The sequence below is a fragment of the Peromyscus leucopus genome, chromosome 1 (genome assembly GCF_004664715.2).
Source record: "Peromyscus leucopus breed LL Stock chromosome 1, UCI_PerLeu_2.1, whole genome shotgun sequence".
In the NCBI taxonomy this organism is placed as follows: domain Eukaryota; kingdom Metazoa; phylum Chordata; class Mammalia; order Rodentia; family Cricetidae; genus Peromyscus; species Peromyscus leucopus.
The window spans coordinates 34859950-34880936 of NC_051063.1; the positions used below are offsets into that span (position 1 = coordinate 34859950).

The following is a 20987-nucleotide window of genomic DNA, read 5'->3' on the forward strand; positions in this document are numbered from 1 at the left end:
GAAGCATAGCAACAATGCATAATCTCTCTTTAAACACCCAGCTTGCACCTCATTACCTTATGAAGAGACTGGACTATTGATGCTGCTCAAAGCTCCCGCAACCCCAAGTGGTTCCTTGAAGAAGGCTGATGCTCTGTACCATTTCACAGTTTTTGTTTCCAAACCATGTAGATATGGAGACTGTGGCAGATTCTGGTAGAAAAGCTTTGGGATCTGGGGAGGGTTATTCCATCCAGGGTTCTCAGGGAACTTTCACATCAAGTGGTTGCTCTACAGGATATTTTCTTTCCTTGTCCCCTTTCTGAGTCTCCATCCATTCTTTCTTTTTCATGTATTTACTAGTAATTCTGAATAATTATCTAATAATACTACTTACTTCTTCATCTACTTGAAAGATAAAGAGAACTAACCTGTAACTTGTCATCTTACCAGAAACTCCATTGCTGGTATATTTAGGAGGCTGACCCTGCTGTTTGCTGTATACCATCTGTCACTGTATCTCACAAAGAAGAAGGAACAGACTAGAGATGCATCATTTTAAAGAGTTTGGGAAGTGTGGCATGGTGTACAGAGTCACTGTACTGATTGATAGAAACATCACAAAAGTTGAGAACCTTCATACACCTATGGGAATATGGGTGCTTTAGAGAAGGGAGGTGAGTGGGCAGAACTTATGACGTGGGTCGACCACCCTGAACACAGTATTGATGTAAGAGTACAAAGTCTGTCTTTTCAGGTTAGAGTATTTAGCATTCCAAGTAAAGTTCAGGGTCAAAAAATACTATTTAACAAAGCAATATTATAGCTGTAGTGAAAAAATTATTCCCCTTTGTCATTAGTTCCAGTATTTTCATTCAGGACCTTAATTTGGACACAGGACTTCCCTGTTAACTGCATAAATGGGATTAATGACTTGAGTCCAGCAGAGAACATAAAATACTTAAGAAACTGTTTCAGCCAGATGACACATTATTATTACCCATAAGAGGTGGGGCTATTAGCATTTATACAGTCTTTTATTTGCAGAGACTGTTTCGATGGGTTCTTTATACACATATTATAATCCTAACGGTCATTACATGTTCCTCTATTTATCATGCTTGTATATACTTGTAACATTAAAATGTGTAATATTAAGAATAAGAAAATGTCCCTAGAAACCTGAAACTGCCTGTTCTCTGTGTGGCATATGAAACCTGGCTTTTCTGCTTAGGATTCCAGTCCCAGTCTCCCCATCCCCAAAGGGTGTTAGGTTCAGAGATCCTAAATTTAGTTGTCCCTTTTTCGTGGAGAGTTAAATAGTGCTATGATTTTTTTTTATTGGCTCATGAGACGCATAAGGAGTGTTTCTTTGTTGGGTCATGGTAGAATGGGGAAGTTAGGATCATGGCATACTTTATTAGACTTCCCCCCAGTAGTCATATATCTTTGATTAACTACTACAGCCAAGTGTATTTGGCCAAGTTTGGAGAGTAGACACCACTTGATACAGAGGGTATGCCCCATGCTTTCCACTATGATGTCATTCATTTCTAAGATCTTGATTTCATGCATATCAAGTTAGTTCTTGATTTAGACATCAAGATTTAAAACAAAATGTATTTAAGTCTTTAGTGTCAAATTGTTAGCTAAGTACTCACCATGGCATTTTTCCCTCAGAATAGTGCTTTGGAATGTTTTGTCATGGTTTGAATGAGAAATGTACTCTCATGTTTGAATATTATGTCCCCAATTGGTGGTGCTCGTTGGGGAAGTTATGAAGCCTTTAGGAGGTATCTGAAGGGAGTAAGTCATTGGGGGTGAGGAGTGGATAATGAGGGTTTAGAGCCTTACCCCACTCTCCCCCATTTCTCTTTCTGTTTGCTGTGTGTGGATGAACTGTGATCTCTCTGCTTCCTGCTTCTGCCGCCATCCCTTCCCTGTCACATGGATTCTTATCTCTGTGGAGCTGTTAGCTAAGATGAACCTTTTCTTCCTTAAATTGCTTTTGTTGTGGTATTTTATCACAGAAACAGAGAAGCTATTACGACATAGATGTTATGATTCTCATGTGAGAAAGAGATCTGAAACTTGGAGAGATTGACTTACTTCACCAATCCGACCTTCACTCAGACCTTTGAGACTCGGGCGTCTACCTCCACCTGTTAGGTACTCCACCTGGAAATTGCTGAATCTCAGTTGGGGAGCAACTTAGGCTGGTGTTCAAAAACAGTTACTTGTTACTTATAATTTAGATAAATGTATAGAGTTTTGTAAATTGATAAACCCTGAACATGGCTTGAATGTGAACCGCCCCCCCCCCCATAAGCTCACATGTTGGAATATGTATTCCCCAGCTAGTGGTGTTGTTTCTGAAGTTTTAGAACCTTTAGGAGGAGGATCCCTGCTCAAGGAAGTGTAACTCTGGGGGTGAGACTTAATATGTTGAACCCAGGCTCCACTTTCAGTTCACTCTTGGTTTCCTTATTGTGCATGCAATGTGAGCCAAAGCCTCTGCTCCTGCCTTCCTGATGCCATGAGTTCTGTGCCATAGTGGACTCCATCCTTTCAAACAAAGAGTCAAACCATTCTTTTTTTTTTTCATTTTTTCTTTTTGGTTTTTCCAGACAGGGTTTCTCTGTGTAGCTTTGCGTCTTTCCTGGAACTCACTTGGTAGCCCAGGCTGGCCTCGAACTCACAGAGATCCGCCTGGCTCTGCCTCCCAAGTGCTGGGATTAAAGGCGTGCACCACCACCGCCCGGCTCTTTTTTTTTCTTCTTAAAGTTACTTCTTCTCAACATTGGTTTCAGCAACAAGAAAAGTAATTGAGATAGCAGTCTTAATGATTTATTCCTATTTTTGACTGTTAGTAATAATGAACATTTATGGAAGGCTTATTTCATGCTGGTTACTAAGGATAAGCCGTCTTCTTGGCATTAATTTGCTTAATACCCTTGTGGCAGCATTCCTACTTTGCAGATCATGAAATAAAGTGTAAAATTCATTAATTAACTTGCCAAAGCCAGTGCAACAGTGAAGCGCTCAGGATATAGTACAAACCTTTTATGTTTGGGTACACACAACTATGAATTTCTGCCTTGGATAGTACTTGTCAGAAACAAATAACTTAGGGCTTCCTGTGCATAGTGAGCCACTATTTTCCTACTTATACTTCTAATCTAAGTGTGTCTTCTCTCCACCTGGGCTACACCAGGGTAACACCAGGGTAACTATCTCTCAAGTTTCAGACAGGAGAACAGTTGGGATCATAAGGACAGCTCTCAGATATTGTTCTCTGCTCACAATTACACTGTAATTTAGTTCTCAGTCAGATCAAAGACAGGCTATAATTTTGCTGTGTTTTCCCACTCTACTCCACAGTGGATTCCAAGAAAAAAGAAGACTTAATGTTTTTCTCCTGAACTCTAGACCCCTACATTTCATCTGACAATCATAGATAATATCACATGCCTAACATAAATTCTGAATCAATTTGGCCTTGTGAGAAGAGGCAAACATTGTTATATGGCCCACTGATATTTTCTAGAAATCATTTTGCTTGAGGAAATTTGATAAGGATAACAAATATAATTGGCTTGGCTGACATTTTTGCATTTCTCTGTTCCACCCTCTGCTCCTACCACCCCTGGCCAAAGCAGCATTAGACAGTGAGAAAATATATATTTTTTCTGTTGCCAGGTATACAGCCTATACCATTCAAATTTCTTTATGATAAATGAGCTCACAACTAGGCTCTTATGATTTGTGGTAGATTTAATTAATAAACCTCCTTTTCTGTATTTGTATCTACCGACCCTGTGGTGATATTTTATTTGTGCAGCCCAATAAAGTTTATCTGAGGATCAGAGAAAAAAGCCACCCACTATATTAAATATGGAAGTTAAGCAATGGTAGCACATTGCCTAGGATTATCATTCGGGAGGCAGGGATCTGTCTGGATCTCTGTGAATTTAAGGCCACACTGGGAACAGAGCCAGGTGAGGTGGCACATGCCTTAAATTCAAACACTAGTTAACCATAAAGGTTTAGAGGTAGCTGGACAGAGGGAGCAAATGAGATAGAGAACAGAAAGGCATATAGGCATGGGTATAGAGGAAGTAGGTCTCTCTTTTGGAAGCTGAGGATCAGTAAGGTGAGGCTGGCTTGTGGCTTTTCCTATTTCTCTGATCTCTCAGGTTTTAACCCCAATATCTGGCTCCAGGTTTTTTTTTTTTTTATTTAATAAGACCATTTGGCAATTTGTCTATATGACACCACTTTCAGGTTAGATTATTTTGTTCTCTGACTATCTAGGTAGATGGCATGGAAAAACAATGATGAATAAACCACAGTCTAAATGCCTGATTTTTTTTAATTACTAGACATAGGTTTCATGGTATAAGTCATAATACTGTGTGCATAGATACCCTGGTATGTGGACTTTTAAGATTTCTCTTTAATATCTAAGTTTGAGAAAGAAATGGCTCCAGGGGGAAGAGATCAGCATTTTATATGATTCAAGTTTGTCTGTTTATTCTTCTACTTCAGTTTCTTTTCGTTTAATATTAGTTTCTTTATTGTTGTAGAATGGGTAGAAAATACCAACCCCATCTTTATATTGTAATTCAAAATAATTTTAGATGCATGTCAAATATATGGTGACATTTCTGTCCCTGAGTGTGCTTGATACTTCCATGTATATACTTTTGTTGTATTAAGTTTCTGGGAGACATGATTATAATGTCTGTTCATTCCAGACAGAGTGCCAACAACAGAGCAAACACGCTGTTCTAATTCTCAGTTCTACCTTGGTGAACACATGAGCTTAACTGATATTACTTATAGGAGCATGGGTCAGTGGTTGTATACAAAAACATGTACAACTTGTGGACAGATACACAGCTGAACAAAGTCTGCCTTTTACTTCAGCAACTATTAATCACTTACGTATCCCCTGGGACAGGGACCCTGTATGTTTGTGCCTCATGAGAATCCCCTTCTGGGAGGGGATTTTAGAGTGTTCAATCTTGCCAGGATATTGTATAGGTAATCAGAACCATTCTGGTTTCAGGACAATCATACCCAGAGACAGTGTTCCACAATAGTTGACATGATTAGTCAAAGAACCCAGATACCCTGGCATAAGTTCCTATAATCCATTGATCTCACAATGGTAGATCAATATAACAACATAAAGTACATATACTAGGTTAGAACACGGGCAATGGATTAGGCAAACCATGTAGTCATGGTAAATTCTCTAAGAATAACTTATACACATGCAAGTCAATGTCATTATTTCTCTTCTAGTGAGAACACTGCTTGCAAAGGGGATTTTTATCTGCAGTGTATAGGGATAATGACTTACATGATTGTAAAAACAACTATATTTCTAAATGTACCACTTGCTTTTCTTTTTCAATTATGTAATTAAAAATATGATTTTTCCCTTCAGTTTTCATTGGTGTATATTAATTGTGCTAATTATTTTGGTTTCATTATAAGGTTTTAATTCCTACACATCATACGCTTTAATCATATCTACACTTCTAGTTTCCTTTCTTGTTCTTCCTTCCTCTTCTTGCCAGCCCCTTTCCTCCTCCCAAATAGTGTCCTGTAGCAGGAATCTTAAAAGTTCTTATTATTAAAATCAAACCCGAGGCGAGTTATTGGGGTCCATGCTGGTAGATCAGAGAGACAAAACAAGCCACAGCTATCTCACCTTGCCGGATCCTCAGCTGGTCTTGTCTCCTCAGACTGGAGGCCTCTGAGTCCTCATACAAATGGGTCCCAGCTGAACTGTGTTGCTCCAAAGCCTGAATGCTTAACCAGCCACATGCTTAACCAGCCAAATCTCTAACCAGCCAAATGCTTCTAGTATCTGGTCCTCACGCCTTATATATCTTTCTGCTGTCTACCACCACTCCCTGGATTAAAGGCTGGCTTTCTGGGATTAAAGGCGTGTCACCATGCTTGGCTATTTCCAATGTGGCCTTGAACTCACAGAGATCCAGAGGGATTTCTATCTCTGGAATGCTAGGATTAAAGGTGTGAGTGCCACCATTTTCTAGCCTTTGTATCTAGTGGCTGTCTGTTCTCTGACCCCCAGATAAATTTATTAGAATACTCAATATTTTGGGGAACACAATACCCCCACAGTCCCCTTTACTTACATGTATTTATTTTACTTTATTATTTTTAATGTTTTTAATTAAAATGGTACTACATCACTTGTCCCTTCTCTTTTCTCACTTTTACCCCTCCCATATCCTCAAATCCCTTCACTTTCTCCCTGCTCTCAAGTTGATAGTCTATATATCACATCTTTCATTGGCTGGCATCTCTTTTGATCCCATTAATGTGCCATAGTGAATTGCACTGCAATAAATATGATGTACAAATATCTCTCTGCAGTATACCTGGGAATGGTAGAGTTGGATCAACTGGCATTCTGTTTTTCATTTTTTGAGGAGCCTCCAAACTAATTTTTATGCTGGCTAGACTAATTTACATTCCTATCAATGTTGTGTGTGGAAGATTATTTTCCCCAAATCCTTGCTAGGATAGTTTTTTTTTCTTGATAGCTAAAAAATGAAATAAAACAAAACATGTTCCTAGTATTTCTGTATGATGGTAATTTCTCTTTCCTCTCTTTTTTTCTCATTCTCTTTTTCTGGATATGTTACCTGACTAACAGAGAATAGTTTCTAATTATAAAAGCACCATGCCAAGGGATCCTATGTTAAAAAATAAAAAATAATGCCTGCTGTCTTTTAGCTCTGATGAACAATAAGTAAATATAATTTCCACAGCTGTTTTTCTTATGTTTATTTTTGCTTTTTATATGTTATCTTTTTTTTTGCTGAGGATATCATAAATTGTTGGAAAACAGAAGTTATATCTGTATTTCTTTTAAAGATTCAGTTACATTACAAAGTTTTATTTTGTGTGCTCATGTGTGCCTGTGTGGGTGTGAATGTGTTATGGCATGTGTGTACATGCCAGAGGACAATTTGGGGGAGTCTGTTCTCTCCTTCTATATGTGGGTCCCAGGGAATAAACTCAGGTGATTAAGCTTAGTGACAAGTGCCTTTACTGACTGAGCTGTCTCACTGGCCCTATATCTGTGTTCTCATGTTCTCTGAAGGCTGTATAGATGACAGAAAGCAAACACATCCTGTTTTCACTTTCCAGGCAAGAGAAGCAAACTGAGTGAGGATAAAAAATGTGGATAAAACTGATTCTAACTGTTTCTTCTGATTTTGCTAATTTATCTGATGGCAACCATATATTTTCTCATAATGAATCCATAACGATATTGATAGCTTTAATAAAGATGCCATTAGAATGTGTTACATGCAATATTTCAAATAATATTTTAATTTACTCTTTAAAAATTTCATATATTTGTACAATGTGCTTTGCTAATATCCACCAGTACCTCCCCCAGTGCCACATACCTCATCACCTTCCCGTACTTATAGCCTCTGTTTTGTTATTAGTAACACCCAACTCCAGTTAGTTCAAATAATTCTTGTCTTCATGCTTACATATATAAACAAGAGCTCAAATGGATCATGCCACAACGTGGACACTTTTCTTCCTTTCTACCCAAACAGTGTTTATCAGTGTATGGACTATGTCTCAGTGCTGTGTTTATGATCTAACACAAAGATGCAAGAGGGAGCAGCCTATCAGAAACATTCCAGTACCCTACAAACACCATCTGCTTATTCCAGCCTTTGTTAGAACAGTTAATTGGATGTTTCTCGCCACCAGCTGAATACACCGGTTTATACAAGCAGTGGATCTAATTTCCTTCACAAATATCCCTCTGCAGAAGCAGTGGGAGGAGATAGGAAAGAGATGATTTTGGGTGCAACTTCAAAAGACCAATTTGGTTTCAATTTTCTGCTCTTGCTAGATAGACATGGAAAAATACTATTACATTATTAAAGGAAAAATATATTTGGACATATGTAATTCTTAAACTGGAAGGGCAAAAGCAACAGGGAAATAATAAAATTTACACCGTGGTTGAACTCAATCAGCAAGATTGGACTTACCCCTGCCCCAAATCCATCATAAATACTTTCTTTAAGATTTTAGGGAATTAATTCAAAAGAAAATATTTATGTTTTCCCCTCTTTTTGTTTTCTTTGTAACCTAAGGACATATGTGCTTCTCAGGGTACAGGGTGGGTGTCATAAATAAAGTGATATTACAGTTATTAAAGCATCATTGACTTAGATTTTATGATATTAAAATTATCTGATCCTTTTTGGCAAGTCAGGAAACATTTTTGAACCTATTTGTTTTTCACTTATGGAAGCTCTAAATGATACAGATAACATAAGAATCTTCTGTCAATCTATATTATACTGCATATACATACTGCAGTAAGAAGAACTGCACTGAATTCAAGAAACTGTGTAAGCATGAAGATTGAAATTGCCTCCTCAATAAAAGTCTATTGTTAGTGATTCTGGGTCATATTTTTTACATTTTCCTGGTGAACTTACTAATATAATATCTTGGGGAGGAGATCTTCAAATGAAATGCTCTGTGTGCCAAATCCCAGCAACAATCCATTAATCAGATTCCATTTATTATGCCTTTTAAATATGCCTTATAATCTCAATTTTCAACAGGTCCCAATGAATCTATTCTGTTTATGAAAAATGTGAGCCCCACTTCTCAGTTCTTTGCAGAAGTGATGGTAAATCCCACTTTACCCAGATAAGTTTAGCCAGACTATAAGCATCAAAGGATTGAAGAAAGTAATGCTTTAGTTATGGGTGTTGTGAGCTGTAATTGCCATATAGCTAAGAAGCTTAAAATATGGAATAGAAGAGCTACTTACATAAAATGATTAATAAATAAAAACAGGAGCTGATCAATTGGTCAGGAGAGGCAAGAAATAGATCACTAAATGCACGATCGCTGCAGATGCCTTATTAGAGAAAAAGAAACATGCCAAGGGACTGCGTGTGGCGGGAATAATGTACACAACACACAGGCTTAATATTTGAGGCTACTAGCAATGAGACTGTTGATATCTATGGCCACCTGTTTATAGACTATGACTTTTTCAATTTTGCTTTTTAAGGAGCCATATTCAAATATGTGCTAGTAATTGGAACTTTCTCTGCATGTAATTTTGTGAGGTAGTTCGCCTTGCATCAGAGTGTCAGAAAAGGCATTTTTGTTCTTTACGATGGCTTTCTCTCCTTATACTCCCAAGGTAACTGCTTCATACACACATCATTTGAGAATAATTGTCATTTTTCCCTCTGAACTTACTAAACCTTTGAGTGTCTATCAAAGAGCATGGATCTGAACTTGGAAGGACGTTTAGCCTATATGCGATCTGGTAGCATCATGTGTTAGTAAGCAGCTGACACAGAAATAAGAAGAGGCAGGCGTGGAGGATATCTGTTAGATGTGAAGTTTCTGTGGGTCACTCATCATCCTTCCTTTGGTTCATGAGATAGCCCTGCATCCTTCAACAAATCTTGCTTTTTGCTCAAGGCATTTAAAACATTTTATTTCTATTCCCTTGAACAATCGTCCTTACCCTTTAACCAGTTTTCAGTGCATTGGAAGAGGGACCACAGGGTCCATAGTTTCACAGCTCACATGCTGCCTTCCTGAAAACTGGGGAAAAATCTCTCCTCCAATGTAACTCTGGCCAGTGAGTTCAGGGACTGCTAACATGTGTCGGGCTAGATTTCAGCCCTACTGCCTTGTGCTACCTGCATTCTCAGCCTTTATTCAGACCCATTGGGCTTAGCATTCCATCTATACCTCCCAACTCTTTGCCATGGCTTTGGAATCATCTAAAGTACCAAGGGAGGGTCATCTTCTAACCAAGTCTTCGGAGATTTGGGAGATTGATTCTTGTCACTTCTGTTTGTGATGGCCTCTGTAATGACCCACATATGTAAGAAGAGGGTGAATAAATAGGTTTGCAAATACAATATATGGGGATAGAATGTTGTGTATTAAGACTCTCAAGTGGCTTGTTTGCCTTCTGCCTTGTGATATGAATTCTTGCAATTAAAAAGAAAACTTGCTCACTCAATGGTAAATATTTTATGCAGTGGCATTGAAGTTGGACTTTGAATAATGTTCCCAGGGATACTGCAGATTGGTACCTACTCTTCATATTTTGTAAGTGAATTAACTCACAATGGAAATAGGATAAAACATGGATGGCTATACTTCAGAAGATGGAGTCATGCGTCAAGCGTTGTATGTGGGCTATACCTCCTCAGGTCGTATTTGTCATTGCTCAAGGTCAGGAGGAGTACTAGCAAGTTCCAGACACAGCAGCAAGGTTCAACCAGGAGCCAATAATATTAACATCATATGAGGAAAAAAGGTTGAAGGGGAGCTAAGTAAATGGAGGACTACATCATTTTCATGAACTAAGACTTACTATTAGGATGTTGATTTTTACACTTTCCCAATGACTCAGTATAATCCCTCTAGAAATCCCAGAAACATTTATTTTGCTGATATTTTTTTAATAAAAATATGTGTGGAAGTGTGGGAGGCCAGCTCCTACATTTTAAAAGGGTTCCTATGAGGAGGAGAGAGAGATAAAAATATTAGATAGAAATATATTAAAGAGGAGAAAGACAGAAACACAGGATAGCTTCAGGAGGACCTGGACCAAAACCCAATGGTCCCTTCTGCTGCTTCAAAGGGGCTTTTTATAACAATGCCCTCCCTTGCTAGATTAAAGCACACTGCACAGCACACTGTAGACCCTTCCAAACACCTGGAAACCAACCACATGTTCAAATCATCCCCTTATGCAGCCCTGCTGGATAAAGCAAGCTCAGATTCCTAGACTTTGAGTAAGTTCTCACTAGGAAACCTCTGTGGGTCTCTACATGGAAGCACAGAAGAATTTGAAATTTTGAAAAATAAGAGAATTAGAAGAATTAAATGACTTGATTTCTAGCTTCATTGTGAAATTATTTCACAATAAATAAAATTATTTTTAATTATTAATTATTTAAATTATTATATAAAATTATTTTATTTATCATAAAATTTCTAGAGAAATAATTCATTACAAAGTCTTGGTGACCTTTTTGAGGTAAGCAAAGATCTCACATATAGGGAAAATATGAATAATAAAAGAGGTGGATTAGACTACACCCCAGGTAAATACTTTTGATCCTTGGGTGAAACTGTTAGGAAATTGCAGGAGTAAAGGGAAATGACATTTACCAAAGATCTATACAATGGAGGCCTCTATTCTGAACATGAGAGAACTTTTCAGTAATATGAAACCAAATAATTGAATAAAATTGTGCAAAAGATTTGAAAAAACATTTTACTGAAGAGATGATAAAAACAGCATAGACTTACTATATATGAGCCTTACAATATACTCCTATGTGTTTTTCCTATAGAAATGAAAGCATAGCTATGTGTACACTCAGAACCACTTCATTCACTATAGCTGACTATTATGAAAGACTTCCTATAACTGATAAGTGGATTAATGAATTTCCAAATTCCATAGAGTGAAATGCCATATGCAACAACATGGGTGAAGTTCAAAGAATGTTAAAGCTAAGAAACAATAGACTGTGGACTTTATAGTGAAACTAAAAGAAAATGGGTCTCTGACTGGGATTAGTGTATGGGAAAGTTACTGAATACAGGGGAAGACTTTTGTGGGATAAAGAACATTTTTATGAAATTATTGATAGAGGTTATATGGCTGTGTACATTTCCCCAAACTCATTAAAATGTTCATCCAGAATGAGTAATTTTATTGGACATAAATTATATGTCCAAAAGCTGATTAATAAAAACATCCCTTTTGCTTCCAAAGACAAAGTAATACTCAATAAAAAGAAGAGGACAAGATAGAAATCTGTTTTACAACCACATAAAATGCAAGTCACTTTGCAAGCTTGCATTCATTTCAGAAACACAGGAAATAGGATATTAGCAAAAAGAGGATCATGTTGTAGATATTGAAGCTCACTCAGACATCTCACACTTCTTCTAACCTGGAATAGGCATTTGTCCATGAGGATGGTGCATTTTATTTCAACAAAGCTGATTCTTTTATGCAGACAAAGCAAAGTATCGCAAGAGCTCCTCGAACAGGCAGTTTATGCAAGATTGAAAGTGAAGGTGGAGCGAGTGTGGAAGTGTCTTGTAGCTAGAGTGGGTAAGTGAGTCATCATCAGCAGCAGCAGCATGGTCACAAACTAAATAGAGTTGGAAGTGTTCAGACATGGGTCTTAGCATGTCTCACCCAAGCTTGTTGAATAGAATGCTTTCGATACTATGTGTTTTTACGGGAGCCTTATGAGATAGACTTATTATCTTTATGTAGAGAAGCTTAGTGGAGTTGAAAAGTTGACTATTTCAAGCCATTATTTTATTTAAAAAATACTAACTCAGTTGTTTATTTGAAACTATTTAAGAAATAGAGAATGAAAATAGAAAGAGAAATATGTGTGTAGTTATGTGTGTAACTTCTTCCCTCTCAGTCTTCTTATCCCTTGCCTTGTACCTGTCTTATCAATTCTTTCTTTCTCCTGTATGGATATATATGTTACAATCAAATAAAAAAATCATTTGGGCTCTTCAACACTGTGTTTATGAGTGTGTGTGTGGGTATATGTGCATAGTGTGTGAGAGAGCTTTTTTTCTTTCTTTTACTTTTTTGAGACAAGGTCTCCCACTGAACCTGGAGTTCACCTATTGGCTACACTGGCTGTCAGCAGGCCCCTGTGATCCTCCTGTCTCTATTGTTCAGCACTAGGATCACAGGTGTGTATCATCATTCCTGGCCTCTACGTGGGCCCCAGGGACAGAAATTCAGGTCATGACTTGCACAGCAAGTACTGTATCCACTGAGCCATCTCCCCAGCAGCACATGCTTTTTGTGCTTTTTAAAAAAAATTCTTCTCTCATATACTATATCTAGACTGCATTTTCCCCTCCCAGTCCCTCCTTCTCAACCTCTCTCCCAGATCCACTCTTCCTCTGTTTTCCTTCAGAAAAGAGCAGGCCTTTCAGGGATATCAACTGAACATACAAAACAAGCTACAATAAGATGAGGCACCAACCCTCATATCAAGGCTGGACAAGGCAAACCAGCAGGAGGGAAAGGGTCCCAAGAGCAAGAGAAAGAGTCAGAAATGCCCCCAATCTCACTGTTAGGAGTCCCATGAGATAACCAAGTTACACTGTAGCTAGAGTTTTCCTGCCTTGCCCACAGTCAGGACAAATCTTTGTCACCCGCCAGTCCCACAGCCGCTCAGACCCAACCAAGTAAACATAGAGACTTATATTGCTTACAAACTATATGGCTGTGGCAGGCTTCTTGCTAACTGTTCTTACAGCTTAAATTAATCCATTTCCATAAATCTATGCCTTGCCACATGACTTGTGGGCTTACTGGTGTCTTCACATGCTTCTTGTCATGGTGGTGGCTGGCAGTGACTCTCCCTGCCTTTCTGTTCCCTCAATTCTACTCTCTGTTAGTCCCACCTATACTTCCTGCCTGGCCACTGGCCAATCAGTGTTTTATTTATTGACCAATCAGAGCAATTTAACATACAGACCATCCCACAGCATTACACAGTCATAACATGGATGCAGATGACCTAGTTCAGATCCATACCAGTCCCTGATGGTCAGTTTAGTCTCTTTGAGTCCCTAAGAGCCTTGGTTAGTTGATTCTGTGAGCTGTGTTCTTGTGATGCCTTGATCCCAGTGGCACCTACAATCCTTCCTTCCCATCTTTCAAGGATTCCCCCAAGCTCTGACTAATGTTTGGTTTGGGTATCTGTATCTGCTCCAGTTGCTGGATAAAGCCCCTCTGATGATGGTTGCTAGACTCCAGTCTGTGAATATAGCAGAATATTATTAGGAATCATTTCATTGACTTTTTTTCTAATCATATTTGTTTCCTTCCCCTGTCCCCTGCTTTTCAATACAGGGTTTCTCTGTGTAGCTTTGTGCCTTTCCTGGAACTCGAACTCACAGAGATCCACCTGGTTCTGCTTCCTGAGTGCTGGGATTAAAAGCATGTGCCACCACTGCCCAGCTCTTACCTATGTCTCTGGGTTACCCAGCCTCTGGTTCTTGTTCATCCAAGCAGTGTCAGGCAGGCATGGGCTCCCTCTTGTGGCATAGGCCTCAAGTTGGAGCAGTCATTGTTTGCCACTCCCACAAGATCTGAGCCATCATTACCCCAGCACATCTTGCAGTCAGGACAAATTGTAGGTCAAAGGTTTTGTGGCTAGGTTCATGTCCAGTCCTGTCAGTGGAAGCTTTGCCTGGTTACAGAAGACGGCTTGTCCAGGTTCCTTATCCACCATTACTAGGAGTCTTTTCTAGGTCACCCTTGTAGGTTCCAAGGAGTTTCTATTGCACTAGGTTTCCACATTACTTCTAAAATGCCCCCAGCCCCCAGTTTCAGTCATCTCTTCCAGTACTCTGTCTCTCCATTCTTTTCCACCCCACCTGATTACTCCTGTTCCCATACCATCAGCCCTCAGTCCATTCACAAAATCTATTCTATTTCCCATTCCTAGGGAGATCCATGTGTCCCACCTTGACTCCTCTTTGTTACTTAGCCTCTCTGGGTCTACAGATTGTAGCATTATTATCCTTTTGCCCTCTTTATTATCATGTGTGTATTTGCTAGTATTAATTACCAATTTTACAGAATGTAATGTCATCTGGGAGATGGATCTCTGAGCATATCTTTGGGGAATCATCAGATGAGATCCAGCATTCAAGGTAGTATGGACATAAACTAGAGAATTATTTTGGTTGCTTTAATTGAAGTGGGAAGCCCCATTCACTGTGACTGACACTATTCTCTGGGTAGGGGATTCTGAACTATATAAGGTAGAGTAAGTTAAATGAGCAAAAGGATGCTTTCATGACTCTCTGCGTCTTGACAACAGATGCATTGTGACCAGCCCCTCAATTCTTGCTGCTGTAACCTCCATGCATTCCATGATGAACTATAACCTGGTGTTGTGGTGAAATAAACCCTTTCTTTCTTAAATTGCCTTCATTAGATATCACAGCAAAAGGATAAGAAACCGAGGCAATATGCCATGGAGAGGTCATATCTGTTTGGAATGCTAAATGCCTCTTGTGTTTAGATGTCTCTGTCTAAGGTTGAGAATCTTCCTGCTATAATTCCATTAAATATATTTTTGATACCTTCAAAATTTATCTCATCTTTTAGTCCCTGGACTGTTAGATTTGCATTTTTGAAATACTTCCATTGTTCTGGTCATGTTAATTTTTTCTTGTTGTTGTTGTTATACATGTCTGATTGTATTACCATCTTAACCTTGTTTCCTGTGTCTGAAATTAATTCTTCTGCTTATTTTAGTTTGTCGATGTTCTATCCTCTTTGTTTTTGTTGATGTTCTATCCTCTTTGTTTTTAATTAACTGATTGACTTCATTTCCAATGCTTTTCCCTAATTTCCTTGTTGAATTTCCTTCTACATTTCTGAATTTCTCCTTTAAATGCTATTTCATCTATATCATTAACTCTCTTATCTTGTTCCTGGTTGATTTTCTTACTGTATCGTGTGTTTGTGTCCTTTATGTATCTGCTTATTCTTTTTAGAGTAGTAGCCTGTAATCATTTCCCTGGTATTTGAATTATTGCATTATCATTGATGTCTAGTGCTAAGGAGCTGTGCGTTTAAACAAGTACCATAGTGGGTTTCTTTACCTAAAGCTTTTGTCTTTTTTCATTATGTTTTGTGTGTCTTTGCAGACTGATGTGTCCCCTGATTTTCATTTTGCCCTGTTTCCTACCATTTTGGTTCATTTCATTTTATATGAGTCTTCCTACTGAGTTAGATTCACTTAGATATATGATCCTTGCTGCTATTTAGAGGGGAAGACAACTGTAGTAATATGCAATGGATTGATTCCAATTGTGTTAACTTATAGTAGAACACATTTGTATGTTTTGTTCACCTGTTTTGATAGTAATGTTCAGAGAATATTGTTGCACAAAATCTGTATGGTCTTAATAAAAACCCAGAGCTAGATACTGGAGTAAATACTGAAAGATCAGGGAGACAAAGTAACAAGCCACAGCCAATTCTCACCTCACCAACTCAAATGAATCCTCTGACTGAAAGCCTCTGAGTCCTTAGTTGAAAGGACTCCTTGTCTCCTCACACCTTACATGCCTTTCTCCACCCAGCCATTTCACTTCCTTCCTAGTGCTGGGATTAAAGGCATATGTGCTTCCTGAATACTGGTAGCAAAGGCAGGAGATCTCAAGTGCTCAGATTAAAAGTGTGTGCCACCACTGCCTGGGTCTGTTTCTGTCCTAGACTGAATAAATCTCATGTAGTCCAGAGTGGCTTTGAACTCACAGAGATCCAGATGGATCTCTGCCTCTAGAGTGCTAGGATTAAAGGTGTGTGCCACCATTGCCTGGCCTCTATTGTAGTGGGTAGCTGTTCCAGCTTTGACCTTGAAGCACCACTCCTGTGAAGCAGCTAGTAACTGCCACACCTACCTAGGACATGGCCCTGGGGTGTGGCTAGGAGAGGAGCCCTTAAGACCCAAGATCCGGACATGCAGGCCCTCTTGGTTCCTTTTGATCCTCGATGCTGGATGACAGACTGAGTCAGAGTTCTCCAGAGAACCCTGCTGGACTGTACCTCACCTATCTCAGACCCTGTAACCAACCCCTTTACTGGCTATAAATTACCTCAAAATAAACCCCCTTTAACTAAAAAAGGGGGGCACCAAAGACACTCTATATGGAGTTTATCTTCTTCATGGCAAAAGTTGACTGTTGGCCATTTGGGCAAGAAACTATTCTTGCCTGGACTGCTTGACAAAGTGTTGTATAAAATGGACATGCAGGACCAATAGGAAGGTGACCACTGAACTTTGCAAGGCAAGATGGCCCTTCAGGTTCCTGCTTCACAGAAGAAACTGCCAGATATTCTACAGGACACAGAGAGAAGTGACTGAGAGACTCTAAGCCTATGGGCTGAAGATGGATACCCTAACAGAGGAACTTTGGGTAACTGTCCAGGCAACCAGCTATCTCTGTTATTCTAGATTTTTGGAAGCTGCTTACAATGCTCTTCCTGTTTACTTAGGTAATATTATAACCTTCTGGATGTAGTTGAAGACTAGATACTTACAGTTATAATTTTCCTTAGTTATGATAAAAGATAAATTAGATATGAAACTTTGGACTCACAAATATAGTATAGATAGAATATTTTCTTCGAATATGAAAAATACGAATAGACTAGATATTGTAACTGTAATTCTTGCTTGATAACTGTTCTATTATATGTAATTTTACTATGTTAGACTTAAAAACCTTCCTTTTTGTTTAGACAGAAAAGGGGAATTACTGTGGGATAATGCCCTTGTATACTGGTTTAATACATGCTGATTGGCCAGTAGCCAGGCAGGAAGTATAGGTGGGGCCAGCAGAATAAGAGAATGCTGGGAAGAGAAAGAGCAGAGTCAGAGTCACCAGCCAGACACAGAGGAAGCAAGATGACAAGGCAGAACTAAGAAGAGGTACCAAGCCACATGGCTAAACATAGATTAGAATTATCGGTTAATTTAAGTGTAAGATCTAATCAATAATAAGCCTGAGCTAATGACTGAGCAGTTATAAATAATATTAAGCCTCGGTGTGATTATTTTATATAGGCTGTGGGACTGCAGGGGCCTGGTGGGAACAGAAAAAAAAACAACTTCCTGCTATACTCTATGTTTAATCTAGTTCCTGGCTCTGTCCTTTGATCCTTAGGCAAGCTTTATTTGATACACAGCATATCATCACAGACTATGACACTAGGTTTTTTATAGAGAAATATAATTTAGTTTTTCATTTTTGAGTTAAGGGTGTTAATAGTTGACAGATAACTTGAGAAGCAATAGACAGAGGACAGAGGAGTAATGATGGGAGAGGCTGCAGCTGTCGGCGTTAGGAACATCAGGGTAATTATTATAGAGTAATAAAGGTCCAGGAAAAAAAGGACAGTCACAGAGGCCTATTCAGGTGAGATGTAAGATAATCAAAATTATTGAAGTACCAAAGTGTAAAAAGGGACAGAAACTAAAAAGACGAACTGAAGTGTCCCAGAATACGTGTAATCTTGGAAGTTATTTCATTTCTTCCTAGATGCGATGATGTGGTTTCTCTCTTGCCCTTGGTTGTCTTTTGTAGCAGTCTCTTCAGGAAGAGATAGTGCTGGTTTTAGTGTTCAAAGAAGTTAAGTCTGTAGGTTTTTGTACAGAGAAGACTTTCTGTGTCAGACTCTACTTTCTACTGTGGTTACCTGGTCTGAGAAGCCCTGCCCATCAGTTACAGCTTATCCTCTGTTGTTTTGGTGACCATAGGGTTTTCTTGACTGAGTGGGTGTGGAAGGTCTGCTTACTTGTGTTTACCTTGATGTTCTGCTCCTGGTTGTCAGGCTTACTGGAGTTCAACCTGGAAACTGTTTTATACTCTTCTCATGCCCTCATGTTACTGCTCCAGACAGTGCTGAGTGTCCTTCCTAATCAGGCTATTCACTAGAGAACTCTGATAAGAATATCAGCCTCAGGTTCCTATATCATGCTTCTTTCTCTGAACACACTTGCTGTTCCAGTTAGCTTCTCCATCCATGGTATTTTCAGCTCCTGTTTGTGTCTCTGCAACCTGGTCAGTCTCTCTCTAACTTACTGTTCTTGTGCTACAGATGTATACCAGAAGGAAATCCATTCCTAGCAGCTACTGCTGATTGCACCTTTATGCAGACATTGCAGTATGGCTGGGTAGCCTTTGTTGTCTGCTCCTGATTGCTTCTCTTCAAAAAGATCTCACCCAGGTTTGTTTATTTCATCTTTATCTCTTTATCTCATAGGAATAGAGTAATTTTATTTTATTTTTTTCCAACACAATAATTTTATTGATTATTTGGGAATGTCATGCAATGCATCCCTATCCAGAGCATTTGTAGGGTGGGCTCTGTGCCTGGGCCAACAGACCCGACCCACAACATGAGGTCATCTCTGTTGCAGTTCATGCTGCTTGCCCTATTGGGAGAGGAGAGCCCCACCAGTGGGCCATAGGCACAATGGTCATACCACAGGAAGACTAGAGTAATTTTAAATTCCAACTATAAGTCAAAGTGTTTTTCTTTCAGTATGTTTCACTTAAGATTTACTTTTCTGTGTCATCTAAGAAGAAAGAAATCTATGGAAATAGTGGAAATGACAATAAGTATGTAAAAGATGGTGAAGATATGATTCTATGGAGGAAATCCAGCCTAGCAATGTGACCATAGCTCTTTTTGTGAAAATACACTGAGAGAAGTAACTACCATATTTAGGTATTAAAATTTCCCAAATGACTAAATGTGCTATTTAATAAGGATATAATGTAGATCTAAGGATCATTATATCTTTAGTTTTGTTTATGTACTTTCTAGTGTGTTTGTGGAGGCTAAATGTTGATATCTTGTGTCTTCCTCAGTTGATATTCATCTTATTGTTTTGAGAAAGGGTCTCTCACTGAATCTGGAGCTCACTAATTCCTCAAGACAGCTGACAAGTAAGCCCCACGGATCCCCATTTCTGTTTCCCCAGAGATGGAATTACAGGTGGATACCATTGCTCCTACCTTTTCCCATGTGTGTCGGGGATCCAAATTCAGCTCCTCATTCTGCATAGCAAGCACTTTACCTATTGAACCTCCTTCCCAGTGGTATATTTACTTTAAAAACATTCTAATTCTTGGATAATTTGAGTTAGCTTCTGTCTGGTTTGATAACGAATTATCCTATTTAATGCTAATCTGGTGGTTATAAAATATAATTGTTGAAATGCTGGTTAGTGTCTATAGAAGGAAATGGTGTTCAGTAAGCTAATGAGTAGGGGAAATAAAACAAATTACTAATTAATGAATTATATTCAGCATTGAATGATGTTGTGAAATGTTGTGTTCATCAATTATGAATTAATAGTAGAAAGAAACATAAGCTAGGTGGATTCCTGCTGTGAAATGATAAAATATGTGGAACTAAAGTACAGATAAAGAAAAACCAACACTCATAAGTTAACATTGTAAATGTGGAAATTAATTAATGCAGATCATGTCACCCACAAGTAATGACTTACTTTGATGGATAGTACTATGACAAATGCCTTTGACCATAGTTTTTCTTCAAACTTGAGATAAGATTCTTGCTATGATACATCTTCATAATGTATTTGTCACCAGCCTTTGTACTTGAGGATGATATGTAGGCATTCATGGAAAGGCAAAGACTCACACATTGTTTACATATCATTGTCATGTGATTTCCCTTTTCTGTGTCCAGAGACACATTGTAGGGTATGAAGCTAAGGTTGACATCAACACATATGATTGTTCAGGGTCATTAACTTCAAGTATATTATTTTACAGTAGTCTGGCTATATTATTTCTAGGTACTCTCACATCTATCTTCCCTTGTGCTTCTATGCTAGTGTTTTGGCATCTGTTATCTTTAAGATATGCTTTCTTTTCTGCCTTCTCATTGGTTGTAAACCCAAACACATGACTGCCTTGTCACTGCCTGTTTGTACAGCCCTCCAGGTCTTCTATGGCATTGAGATTAAAGGTGTGTGTCTTCAATGCTGGCTGTATCCTTGACCACAGAGATCTACCTAGCTCAAAAAGTAGAGCACCAGCCTCCTTGTCGGGGAATCGAACCCCGGTCTCCCGCGTGACAGGCGGGGATACTCACCACTATACTAACAAGGAAGGCCAAAAATGTGTAGCCCAGGCTGGCCTCGAACTCGTGATCCTCCTGCCTCTGCCTTCTTCAGCAAATAAAGACAAACACACAGCAAGTAGGTCTCTTTTGGAGAGGTCTCTTGGCTTAAGAAGCTAGCTTCAGCAGGTGGTAAGGCTCTTAGCTCTGATCTCTTGGCTTTCTTCTTTACATTGGTTCTGTGTTTCTTATTTGA

The 20987-nt window shown here is 38.8% G+C and overlaps 1 non-coding gene across 1 annotated transcript; it reads right to left on the reverse strand.

Moving 5' to 3' along the window:
- Positions 1–20709: 20709 nt before the first annotated feature.
- Positions 20710–20781, reverse strand: Trnad-guc. Its single transcript has one exon. It is a non-coding gene; the product is annotated as a tRNA-Asp (tRNA).
- Positions 20782–20987: the final 206 nt, after the last annotated feature.